Source organism: Oncorhynchus kisutch, linkage group LG2 (assembly GCF_002021735.2).
Source record: "Oncorhynchus kisutch isolate 150728-3 linkage group LG2, Okis_V2, whole genome shotgun sequence".
Lineage (NCBI taxonomy): Eukaryota > Metazoa > Chordata > Actinopteri > Salmoniformes > Salmonidae > Oncorhynchus > Oncorhynchus kisutch.
The window spans coordinates 79558255-79571858 of record NC_034175.2 but is presented as its reverse complement, the minus strand read 5'-3'; the positions used below and the strand labels follow the sequence as shown (position 1 = coordinate 79571858).

General features: G+C 46.6%; 1 protein-coding gene across 2 annotated transcripts in view; it reads right to left on the bottom strand.

Moving 5' to 3' along the window:
* igf2bp2a (insulin-like growth factor 2 mRNA binding protein 2a) overlaps positions 1 to 11104 on the bottom strand; it is a 123324-nt gene extending 112220 nt beyond the window's left edge. Inside the window, exons 1-2 of one of the 2 annotated variants that reach the window (XM_031801852.1) lie at positions 10958 to 11104; positions 10051 to 10112 (exon numbers count right to left, since the gene is read on the bottom strand). The gene's annotated coding sequence lies outside the window, so the exon portion shown is untranslated. The remainder of the gene's footprint in view (positions 1 to 10050; positions 10113 to 10957) is intronic. The other variant, XM_031801860.1, reaches the window with a different exon arrangement.
* Between the last annotated feature and the right edge of the window lie 2500 nt (positions 11105 to 13604).

Below are 13604 nucleotides of genomic sequence, written 5' to 3'. Positions count from 1 at the left end.
GTACCGTAATACCCTGTATATAGCCTCCACATTGACTCTGTACCGTAACACCCTGTATATAGCCTCCACATTGACTCTGTACCGGTACCCCCTGTATATAGCCTCCACATTGACTCTGTACCGTAACACCCTGTATATAGCCTCCACATTGACTCTGTACCGTAATACCCTGTATATAGCCTCCACATTGACTCTGTACTGTAACACCCTGTATATAGCCTCCACATTGACTCTGTACCGTAACACCCTGTATATAGCCTCCACATTGACTCTGTACCGTAACACCCTGTATATAGCCTCCACATTGACTCTGTACCGGTACCCCCTGTATATAGCCTCCACATTGACTCTGTACGGTACCCCCTGTATATAGCCTCCACATTGACTCTGTACCGTAATACCCTGTATATAGCCTCCACATTGACTCTGTACCGTAACACCTGTATATAGCCTCCACATTGACTCTGTACCGTAACACCCTGTATATAGCCTCCACATTGACTCTGTACCGTAACACCCTGTATATAGCCTCCACATTGACTCTGTACCGTAATACCCTGTATATAGCCTCCACATTGACTCTGTACCGTAACACCTTATATAGCCTCCACATTGACTCTGTACCGGTACCCCCCTGTATATAGCCTCCACATTGACTCTGTACCGGTACCCCTGTATATAGCCTCCACATTGACTCTGTACCGGTACCCCTGTATATAGCCTCCACATTGACTCTGTACCGTAATACCCTGTATATAGCCTCAACATTGACTCTGTACCGTAATACCCTGTATATAGCCTCCACATTGACTCTGTACCGGTACCCCTGTATATAGCCTCCACATTGACTCTGTACCGGTACCCCCTGTATATAGCCTCCACATTGACTCTGTACCGGCCCCCTGTATATAGCCTCCCCATTGCTCTGTACCGTACCCCCTGTATATAGCCTCCACATTGACTCGGTACCGGATACCCCCTGTATATAGCCTCCACATTGACTCTGTACCGGTACCCCCTGTATATAGCCTCCACATTGACTCTGTACCGGTACCCCCTGTATATAGCCTCCACATTGACTCTGTACGGTACCCCCTGTATATAGCCTCCACATTGACTCTGTACCGGTACCCCCTGTATATAGCCTCCACATTGACTCTGTACCGGTACCCCCTGTATATAGCCTCCACATTGACTCTGTACGGTACCCCCCTGTATATAGCCTCCACATTGACTCTGTACCGGTACCCCCTGTATATAGCCTCCACATTGACTCTGTACCGTAATACCCTGTATATAGCCTCCACATTGACTCTGTACCGTAACACCCTGTATATAGCCTCCACATTGACTCTGTACCGTAACCCCCTGTATATAGCCTCCACATTGACTCTGTACCGGTACCCCCTGTATATAGCCTCCACATTGACTCTGTACCGGTACCCCCTGTATATAGCCTCCACATTGACTCTGTACCGGTACCCCCTGTATATAGCCTCCACATTGACTCTGTACCGGTACCCCCTGTATATAGCCTCCACATTGACTCTGTACCGGTACCCCCTGTATATAGCCTCCACATTGACTCTGTACCGGTACCCCCTGTATATAGCCTCCACATTGACTCTGTACCGGTACCCCCTGTATATAGCCTCCACATTGACTCTGTACCGTAACCCCTGTATATAGCCTCCACATTGACTCTGTACCGGTACCCCCTGTATATAGCCTCCACATTGACTCTGTACGGTACCCCCTGTATATAGCCTCCACATTGACTCTGTACCGGTACCCCCTGTATATAGCCTCCACATTGACTCTGTACCGGTACCCCCTGTATATAGCCTCCACATTGACTCTGTGTACTGATACCCCCTGTATATAGCCTCCACATTGACTCTGTACCGGTACCCCCTGTATATAGCCTCCACATTGACTCTGTACCGGTACCCCCTGTATATAGCCTCCACATTGACTCTGTACCGGTACCCCCTGTATATAGCCTCCACATTGACTCTGTACCGTAATACCCTGTATATAGCCTCCACATTGACTCTGTACCGGTACCCCCTGTATATAGCCTCCACATTGACTCTGTACCGTAATACCCTGTATATAGCCTCCACATTGACTCTGTACCGGTACCCCCTGTATATAGCCTCCACATTGACTCTGTACCGGTACCCCCTGTATATAGCCTCCACATTGACTCTGTACCGGTACCCCCTGTATATAGCCTCCACATTGACTCTGTACCGGTACCCCCTGTATATAGCCTCCACATTGACTCTGTACCGTAATACCCTGTATATAGCCTCCACATTGACTCTGTACCGGTACCCCCTGTATATAGCCTCCACATTGACTCTGTACCGTAATACCCTGTATATAGCCTCCACATTGACTCTGTACCGGTACCCCCTGTATATAGCCTCCACATTGACTCTGTACCGGTACCCCCTGTATATAGCCTCCACATTGACTCTGTACCGGTACCCCCTGTATATAGCCTCCACATTGACTCTGTACCGGTACCCCTGTATATAGCCTCCACATTGACTCTGTACCGTATACCCTGTATATAGCCTCCACATTGACTCTGTACCGGTACCCCTGTATATAGCCTCCACATTGACTCTGTACCGGTACCCCCTGTATATAGCCTCCACATTGACTCTGTACCGGTACCCCCTGTATATAGCCTCCACATTGACTCTGTACCGGTACCCCCTGTATATAGCCTCCACATTGACTCTGTACCGGTACCCCTGTATATAGCCTCCACATTGACTCTGTACCGGTACCCCCTGTATATAGCCTCCACATTGACTCTGTACCGGTACCCCCTGTATATAGCCTCCACATTGACTCTGTACCGGTACCCCCTGTATATAGCCTCCACATTGACTCTGTACCGGTACCCCCTGTATATAGCCTCCACATTGACTCTGTACCGGTACCCCCTGTATATAGCCTCCACATTGACTCTGTACCGGTACCCCCTGTATATAGCCTCCACATTGACTCTGTACCGGTACCCCCTGTATATAGCCTCCACATTGACTCTGTACCGGTACCCCCTGTATATAGCCTCCACATTGACTCTGTACCGGTACCCCCTGTATATAGCCTCCACATTGACTCTGTACCGGTACCCCCTGTATATAGCCTCCACATTGACTCTGTACCGGTACCCCCTGTATATAGCCTCCACATTGACTCTGTACCGGTACCCCCTGTATATAGCCTCCACATTGACTCTGTACCGGTACCCCCTGTATATAGCCTCCACATTGACTCTGTACCGGTACCCCTGTATATAGCCTCCACATTGACTCTGTACCGTACCCCCTGTATATAGCCTCCACATTGACTCTGTACCGGTACCCCCTGTATATAGCCTCCACATTGACTCTGTACCGGTACCCCCTGTATATAGCCTCCACATTGACTCTGTACCGGTACCCCCTGTATATAGCCTCCACATTGACTCTGTACCGGTACCCCCTGTATATAGCCTCCACATTGACTCTGTACCGGTACCCCCTGTATATAGCCTCCACATTGACTCTGTACCGGTACCCCTGTATATAGCCTCCACATTGACTCTGTACCGGTACCCCCTGTATATAGCCTCCACATTGACTCTGTACCGGTACCCCTGTATATAGCCTCCACATTGACTCTGTACCGGTACCCCCTGTATATAGCCTCCACATTGACTCTGTACCGTACACCCTGTATATAGCCTCCACATTGACTCTGTACCGTAACCCCTGTATATAGCCTCCACATTGACTCTGTACCGGTACCCCCTGTATATAGCCTCCACATTGACTCTGTACCGGTACCCCCTGTATATAGCCTCCACATTGACTCTGTACCGGTACCCCCTGTATATAGCCTCCACATTGACTCTGTACGGTACCCCTGTATATAGCCTCCACATTGACTCTGTACCGGTACCCCTGTATATAGCCTCCACATTGACTCTGTACCGGTACCCCCTGTATATAGCCTCCACATTGACTCTGTACCGGTACCCCCTGTATATAGCCTCCACATTGACTCTGTACCGGTACCCCCTGTATATAGCCTCCACATTGACTCTGTACCGTAACCCCTGTATATAGCCTCCACATTGACTCTGTACCGGTACCCCCTGTATATAGCCTCCACATTGACTCTGTACCGGTACCCCCTGTATATAGCCTCCACATTGACTCTGTACCGGTACCCCCTGTATATAGCCTCCACATTGACTCTGTACCGGTACCCCCTGTATATAGCCTCCACATTGACTCTGTACCGGTACCCCCTGTATATAGCCTCCACATTGACTCTGTACCGGTACCCCCTGTATATAGCCTCCACATTGACTCTGTACCGGTACCCCTGTATATAGCCTCCACATTGACTCTGTACCGGTACCCCCTGTATATAGCCTCCACATTGACTCTGTACCGTAATACCCTGTATATAGCCTCCACATTGACTCTGTACCGGTACCCCCTGTATATAGCCTCCACATTGACTCTGTACCGTAATACCCTGTATATAGCCTCCACATTGACTCTGTACCGGTACCCCCTGTATATAGCCTCCACATTGACTCTGTACCGGTACCCCCTGTATATAGCCTCCACATTGACTCTGTACCAGTACCCCCTGTATATAGCCTCCACATTGACTCTGTACCGGTACCCCCTGTATATAGCCTCCACATTGACTCTGTACCGGTACCCCCTGTATATAGCCTCCACATTGACTCTGTACCGGTACCCCCTGTATATAGCCTCCACATTGACTCTGTACCGGTACCCCTGTATATAGCCTCCACATTGACTCTGTACCGTAATACCCTGTATATAGCCTCCACATTGACTCTGTACCGGTACCCCCTGTATATAGCCTCCACATTGACTCTGTACCGTAATACCCTGTATATAGCCTCCACATTGACTCTGTACCGGTACCCCCTGTATATAGCCTCCACATTGACTCTGTACCGGTACCCCCTGTATATAGCCTCCACATTGACTCTGTACCGGTACCCCCTGTATATAGCCTCCACATTGACTCTGTACCGGTACCCCTGTATATAGCCTCCACATTGACTCTGTACCGTAATACCCTGTATATAGCCTCCACATTGACTCTGTACCGGTACCCCCTGTATATAGCCTCCACATTGACTCTGTACCGGTAACCCCTGTATATAGCCTCCACATTGACTCTGTACCGGTACCCCCTGTATATAGCCTCCACATTGACTCTGTACCGGTACCCCCTGTATATAGCCTCCACATTGACTCTGTACCGGTACCCCCTGTATATAGCCTCCACATTGACTCTGTACCGGTACCCCCTGTATATAGCCTCCACATTGACTCTGTACCGGTACCCCCTGTATATAGCCTCCACATTGACTCTGTACCGGTACCCCCTGTATATAGCCTCCACATTGACTCTGTACCGGTACCCCTGTATATAGCCTCCACATTGACTCTGTACCGGTACCCCCTGTATATAGCCTCCACATTGACTCTGTACCGGTACCCCCTGTATATAGCCTCCACATTGACTCTGTACCGGTACCCCCTGTATATAGCCTCCACATTGACTCTGTACCGGTACCCCCTGTATATAGCCTCCACATTGACTCTGTACCGTACACCCTGTATATAGCCTCCACATTGACTCTGTACCGGTACCCCCTGTATATAGCCTCCACATTGACTCTGTACGGTACCCCCTGTATATAGCCTCCACATTGACTCTGTACCGGTACCCCCTGTATATAGCCTCCACATTGACTCTGTACCGGTACCCCCTGTATATAGCCTCCACATTGACTCTGTACGGTACCCCCTGTATATAGCCTCCACATTGACTCTGTACCGGTACCCCCTGTATATAGCCTCCACATTGACTCTGTACCGTAATACCCTGTATATAGCCTCCACATTGACTCTGTACCGGTACCCCTGTATATAGCCTCCACATTGACTCTGTACCGTACCCCCTGTATATAGCCTCCACATTGACTCTGTACCGGTACCCCCTGTATATAGCCTCCACATTGACTCTGTACCGGTACCCCCTGTATATAGCCTCCACATTGACTCTGTACCGGTACCCCCTGTATATAGCCTCCACATTGACTCTGTACCGGTACCGTACCCTGTATATAGCCTCCACATTGACTCTGTACCGTAATACCCTGTATATAGCCCTCCACATTGACTCTGTACTGGTACACCCTGTATATAGCCTCCACATTGACTCCTGTACCGGTAACCCCTGTATATAGTCCTCCACATTGACTCTGTACCGGTACCCCCTGTATATAGTCTCCACATTGACTCTTGTACCGGTACCCCTGTATATCGCCTCCACATTGACTCTGTACCGGTACCCCCTGTATATAGCCTCCACATTGACTCTGTACTGGTACCCCCTGTATATAGCCTCCACATTGACTCTGTACCAGTACCCCTGTATATAGCCTCCACATTGACTCTGTACTGGTACCCCCTGGTATATAGGCCTCCACATTGACTCTGTACCGGTCCCCCCCTGTATATAGTCCTCCACATTGACTCTGTACCGGTACCCCTGTATATAGTCTCCACATTGACTCTGTACCAGTACCCCCTGTATATAGCCTCCACATTGACTCTGTACTGGTACCCCTGTATATAGCCTCCACATTGACTCTTACTGGTACCCCCTGTATATAGCCTCCACATTGACTCTGTACCGGTACCCCCTGTATATAGCCTCCACATTGACTCTGTACCGGTACCCCCTGTATATAGCCTCCACATTGACTCTGTACCGGTACCCCCTGGTATATAGCCTCCACATTGACTCTGTACCGGTACCCCTGGTATATCGCCTCCACATTGACTCTGTACGCGGTACCCCCTGTATATAGCCTCCACATTGACTCTGTACCGTACCCCCTGTATATAGCCTCTACATTGACTCTGTACCGTAACCCCCTGTATATAGCCTCCACATTGACTCTGTACCGGTACCCCTGTATATAGCCTCCACATTGACTTCTGTACGGTACCCCCTGTATATAGCCTCCACATTGACTCTGTACCGGTACCCCCTGTATATAGCCTCCACATTGACTCTGTACCGGTACCCCCTGTATATAGCCTCCACATTGACTCTGTACCGGTACCCCCTGTATATAGCCTCCACAGTGAACTCTGTTACCCGGTACCCCCTGTATAGAGCCTTCCACATTGACTCTGTACTGGTACCCCCTGAATATAGCCTTCCACATTGACTCTGTACTGGTACCCCCTGAATATAGCCTCCACATTGACTCTGTACCGTAATACCCTGTATATAGCCTCCACATTGACTCTGTACCGGTACCCCTGTATTATAGCCTCCACATTGACTCTGTACCGTAATACCTGTATATAGCCTCCACACTGACTCTGTACCGGTACCCCCTGTATATAGCCTCCACATTGACTCTGTACCGTAATACCCTGTATATAGTCTCCACATTGACTCTGTACCGGTACCCCCTGTATATAGCCTCCACATTGACTCTGTACCGTAATACCCTGTATATAGCCTCCACATTGACTCTGTACCGGTACCCCCCTGTATATAGCCTCCACATTGACTCTGTACTGGTACCCCCTGTATATAGCCTCCACATTGACTCTGTACTGGTACCGCCCTGTATATAGGCCTCCACATTGACTCTGTACCGGTACCCCCCTGTATATAGCCTCCACATTGACTCTGTACCGTATACCCTGTATATAGCCTCCACATTGACTCTGTACTGGTACACCCTGTATATAGCCTCCACATTGACTCTGTACCGGTAACCCCTGTATATAGCCTCCACATTGACTCTGTACCGGTACCCCCCTGTATATAGTCTCCACATTGACTCTGTACCGGTACCCCCTGTATATCGCCTCCACATTGACTCTGTACCGGTACCCCCTGTATATAGCCCTCCACATTGACTCTGTACTGGTACCCCCTGTATATAGCCTCCACATTGACTCTGTACCAGTACCCCTGTATATAGCCTCCACATTGACTCTGTACTGGTACCCCTGGTATATAGCCTCCACATTGACTCTGTACCGGTACCCCCCTGTATATAGTCTCCACATTGACTCTGTACCGGTACCCCCTGTATATAGTCCTCCACATTGACTCTGTACCAGTACCCCCTGTATATAGCCTCCACATTGACTCTGTACTGGTACCCCTGTATATAGCCTCCACATTGACTCTGTACTGGTACCCCTGTATATAGCCTCCACATTGATCTGTACCGGTACCCCCTGTATATAGCCTCCACATTGACTCTGTACCGTACCCCTGTATATAGCCTCCACATTGACTCTGTACCGGTACCCCCTGGTATATAGCCTCCACATTGACTCTTACCGGTACCCCTGGTATATCGCCTCCACATTGACTCTGTCGGTCCCCCTGTATATAGCCTCCACATTGACTCTGTACCGTACCCCCTGTATATAGCCTCTACATTGACTCTGTACCGTAACACCCTGTATATAGCCTCCACATTGACTCTGTACCGGTACCCCCTGTAATATAGCTGACTCTGTACCGGTACCCCCTGTATATAGCCTCCACATTGACTCTGTACCGGTACCCCCTGTATATAGCCTCCACATTGACTCTGTACCGGTACCCCTGATATTAAGCCGTCCACATTGACTCTGTACTGGGTACCCCCCTGTATATAGCCTCCAACATTGACTCCTGGTGCCGGTACCCCCTGTATATAGCCTCCACATTGACTCTGTACCGGTACCCCCCTGTATATAGCCTCCACATTGACTCTGTACTGGTACCCCCTGAATATAGCCTTCACATTGACTCTGTACTGGTACCCCCTGAATATAGACTCCACATTGACTCTGTACCGTAATACCCTGTATATAGCCTCCACATTGACTCTGTACCGGTACCCCCTGTATATAGCCTCCACATTGACTCTGTACCGTAATACCCTTATATAGCCTCCACACTGACTCTGTACCGGTACCCCCTGTATATAGCCTCCACATTGACTCTGTACCGTAATACCCTGTATATAGTTCCACATTGACTCTGTACCGGTACCCCCTGTATATAGCCTCCACATTGACTCTGTACCGGTACCCCTGGTATATCGCCTCGCTATTGTTATTTACTGCTGCTCTTTAATTATTTTTTACTTTTTATTTATTTTTAACCTGCTCCCAAAAAGGTCTGTGCACGGCCCTGCCCTGGCCATGTCAGAGGGGTATTCTGCATGCAGGAGAGGCTACCAGCATCGGTGAGAGGGGGAGTTGGGGGAGGAACACATAAAGCAGAGGTCACTTCCCAAACAAGGGGTTTGAATATTTACCTTAATGTCAAACAATGCAGTCTTTTGGAAATCCCTGAGGTGGTGCATGAGGAAGGGAATTGTTGCTTCAAACGTGATTAATCAATCAGGTGATTCTGAGCCAATGAATCAAGTGTTTCTGACCAATGAATCAATCAAGTGTTTCTGAGCCAATAAATCAAAACCAACTACAAAAAAACAGCACACAAAATGAACTACAAGTGTTGACAAATGTATGCATATGTGTTTATCATCTAGTATTTGTATGGGCCACCTAAAACCGGAGTAGGCTCTGAACATGGATTACATAATTCACTGAGGCCATTGAAACAGGAAGTGCTACACTTCACCCATGTTTATATATAATAAATGTATAAAGTGTTATTCCATTGCATTTACATAGATACTTAGATCATATTTGCATTACAACAACACAAAGCAACAAAAACATGTCACACCGTTGCACAGCTATGCTACAGGTTTGAGGACAGGTGTCCCAGAGTCGTCCTGGTTAGGGGTTGGCCTGTGTAGCGTCATTGTAAATTAAGAATTTGTTCTGAACTGACTAGTTAAATAAAACATAAAACAGACGGGGACAACAGACAGATAAGACCAGGTGATCAGATATAAAGAAACATTAATAAATAAAGAATTACCGTAGCCTTTTTGGGAACAGAGTAGTCTACCTCAAGCACCTTCCCATGTAATTCAACTTTACCTGTAAGGATGAGACGAATATGGCATTGTTAACTATTTAGTATTGCATATGGCTACTGTAGCATGTTGCCATTGACAAGACTGATAATGTAGGCAATAAGGATCTGCTTTTCTTTGTAAAGAATGTAAGATTAGAGGTGAGCCTTGCTCTCTTTCCTATATGTTCTTTATGTCCATAAATCTGTTGTGTTTCTGTGTAGAACTACTAAACTCCGACATGTTTCCCTCTTCTAGCAGCGTTGTCTTCTAGCAGCGTTGTCTTAGTGGCCTGGCGCAGCTCAGAATAAGCCTCTCACCTCGTCCCCCCAGCTACCTGTTTATTCGCTCTTATCTCCGGACCCCCATCACCTACCTTTAAGACACCTCGTAAAAACATACCCAGGCATCATAGGAACATGGCTTTGACACATTCTCTACGGTTACTTTGGTCGGTTCTTTTCAATAAAATCAAGAAAATATACTGAAAAATAATGATGCCTTCCCGAACATCAGAGCATCCCGTACATTCCAATGGTTGATTACAAAGTAGCGCCCCTCTGTAATTTACAAAATATAACTATTATGCGATAATTACGTTACAATGAGTCCTGTTTTAGTTAAGCATACAGGGATGACATTGGTGAGTGTATATGATCTGTAATTTGCGATATATTTGTTTGACCATGACGGAGTGAGTGTGAGTCAACTCTGGCACTGATGTAACAGCGCGTATCCAATACAGTCCCGAGACAAAAACGGGTTAGGTAATAATAATTATGTATCGTTTATTTTCCCACTAATTGTTTTGAGCGTTTCAGCCCAGTCGCTGAGACATTCCTGCATCAGCCCCTGCAGATAGACACTTACCAGAGAGTGTCTCAATAGCTTTTATGGCCCAGTTTTTGGTCGGGGAAGTCCACAAAAGCATAGCCGGATTTGAGCAGAACCTGCTCGGCCCCAGGAAGCTTCTTCTCGCCAAAGAGCTCCTTCAAATCCTCGACAGTGACCAAAGGACTCAAATTCCCACATATAGTTTTGTTCATGATCTTAAGGCAAATCTTTGATAATGAATCAAATCACAAGGAAATGAAATTCAACTGTAAAGTATTTTTTTTAAATAAGAAAATAAAATATAAAATCTAGCAGAAAAAAAGCAATCACCCCCAGATGCAGTCCGACCCCCAGCTCGAAATGTGCTCTGGACAAACTCTTTTTACTGGGATTGAAAAGTGTCGTTACGACGCCACTCTAGAGCCAACAAGCGCCGCCTCTAAATAAAATCTGACTGAAATATAAAAACAATTGTTTGGAGATGTTTGTTAGACCGGAGCATCAGCGCTTCCACATCATGGCAAGCAGGCAGGTATAAAGGTGGCACCAGGACCATGTGGAAGGTTAACCATGGGGTTGGATCAGTAGCGCCTGGAGGGGCTGTAAAACCCCTCCACTGCTACGCCTGGGCTATAGTGAAACGTGGCAGGTACGGTAGGCTACTAAAACAATCAGTCCTGGATTAATAACATGCGTCACATTATGACACTGACTCCCATGAGAGGAGCAGAGGGAAATAAAAGGTAAATTACTCAATCACAAACATATGGGTTTGACTGCAAAACGTGTCCTCCAAAAAGTATTCCTCTGATGGACGTTGTCTGGAGATGGCTGGCATTAATGTTCACACCTGGCCGGATGTTGGATAATCTGGACCATTCAATACATAAATTAATAACCCCTGGTTAGACCTGGTTACACCGGATCTATTGATGAAGGCACAGGAGAAGGGATGGAGCTGCTTGCCCCTAGCCCTTACTGACGTCTCGCAGGCCAGTCACGGGCGACTCTCCTTTACAGAGGAACACGCCCACACGCATGGTAAAGTACTGACATGTTTATGGTAGTAGTTGAGAGGTCCAGGTGGATTATGTAGACTGGCTAGGCCCAAACACTGCTCTGTGTAGGCCTATAGTTCAACAGAATGAACACCTGCCATGGCATGGACATTTAAGATTTTGTAGTCTTTCAGTTTCAGGCCTTTTTTTTTTATTTAAATCGTTTTTAAATTATCAGTTGTACTCTATTTTTAAATTGGGATATATTGATTAGCACACCCTCTGTCATTATGCTGATAATGTTTTCATTCATTTGGATTGTTCTTCCATTTCTACAATCATTTCAGAGAAAGCATAATGGTGAAAATGATGATGGAATCATTGCATTTAATGATTACTGTGCTAATCTTTATCACAATGTGTGGAAACATTGTAACACCTATACTCAATGTATTGCAGGCCTTGGTTGGCTGGTTTGGAAGCCCAGCAACTCCCTGAGAGTAACACGCTTGTTGTGCATGCTACTGCACATGCTGTCTGTACTGTATGGGGAAGCAATAGACAGGAGAATGTTCATGTTGCCCAATGAGTAGATATAACGCATCCATAGTAGTGACTCTCCAGTACAAATATATATGGTACAGAATTGCAGAATGATTGAAAATATAATGTAAAGTAATTACTGGTATATTTCTCTTGTACCATTGCACACAATGCTAAGCACCTAAATAACTGAACTTATTATCAAAGTACTCATATCAAGGAATATAACAGGACATTTAAAAAAATGAATATTCTTCATCTTAATTTAAAAACAAGTATTGATGACAGGACAAAGAAGTTTAAAGAAGCAGTTTGTTTATTGCAGAGTAAGTGGCAGACTAAAACATATACTGTACATTGGAGCTGCTGAACTACAATCTCTGTACCAAAACATCCCTGGCTTTTGCCAAGGATGAAAACATGGGAGAGAATATATATGAAACATGGGAGAGAAGAGAGATCAAAGTTCATTTGAAAAGCAAACCATTTATAGAACCTAATTTACTACAAGGGATCTCATTGTGCACTAACTAACAACGCATTAAGATGATGAGCCGCTTCCATCTTCTGAAATCAGCCAAACTCACATCCTTGATACGGTTCCATTCTTAGGGCAATATTCTGATGTTCAATAACCATCTGTGAAACAACTCAAATTGTCACACCCTGATCTGTTTCCCCTGTCTTTGTGCTTGTCTCCACCCCCCTCCAGGTGTCGCCCCTCTTCCTCATTATCCCCGGTGTATTTATACTTTGTTTGAGTTTGAGTATTTTTTATTTTTACAGGGACAGTGCACATTAATCAACGTTTCAGTAAAAGTGCCGGTTTTAGCCAGCCGGCTAATTTTCAACCGCAGTCCCTGGGCAGGTTATTAAAAACAATTACAATATAGACAATAGCAAATTAGAACAAGCAAGACATTAGCAACATAGGACAAGCAAGACATAGCATACAGACAGAGCAACATAGGACAAGCAAGACATAGCATACAGACAGAGCAACATAGGACAAGCAAGACGTAGCATACAGACAGAGAAGCATAGAACAAAAAGCAGCAAGTCAAAATCATAAAAGCAACAAAGTGTTTCCACACCTCACAAGCTACAGACAACAGACAAACTGGAGAGCGCCAACACTTCAG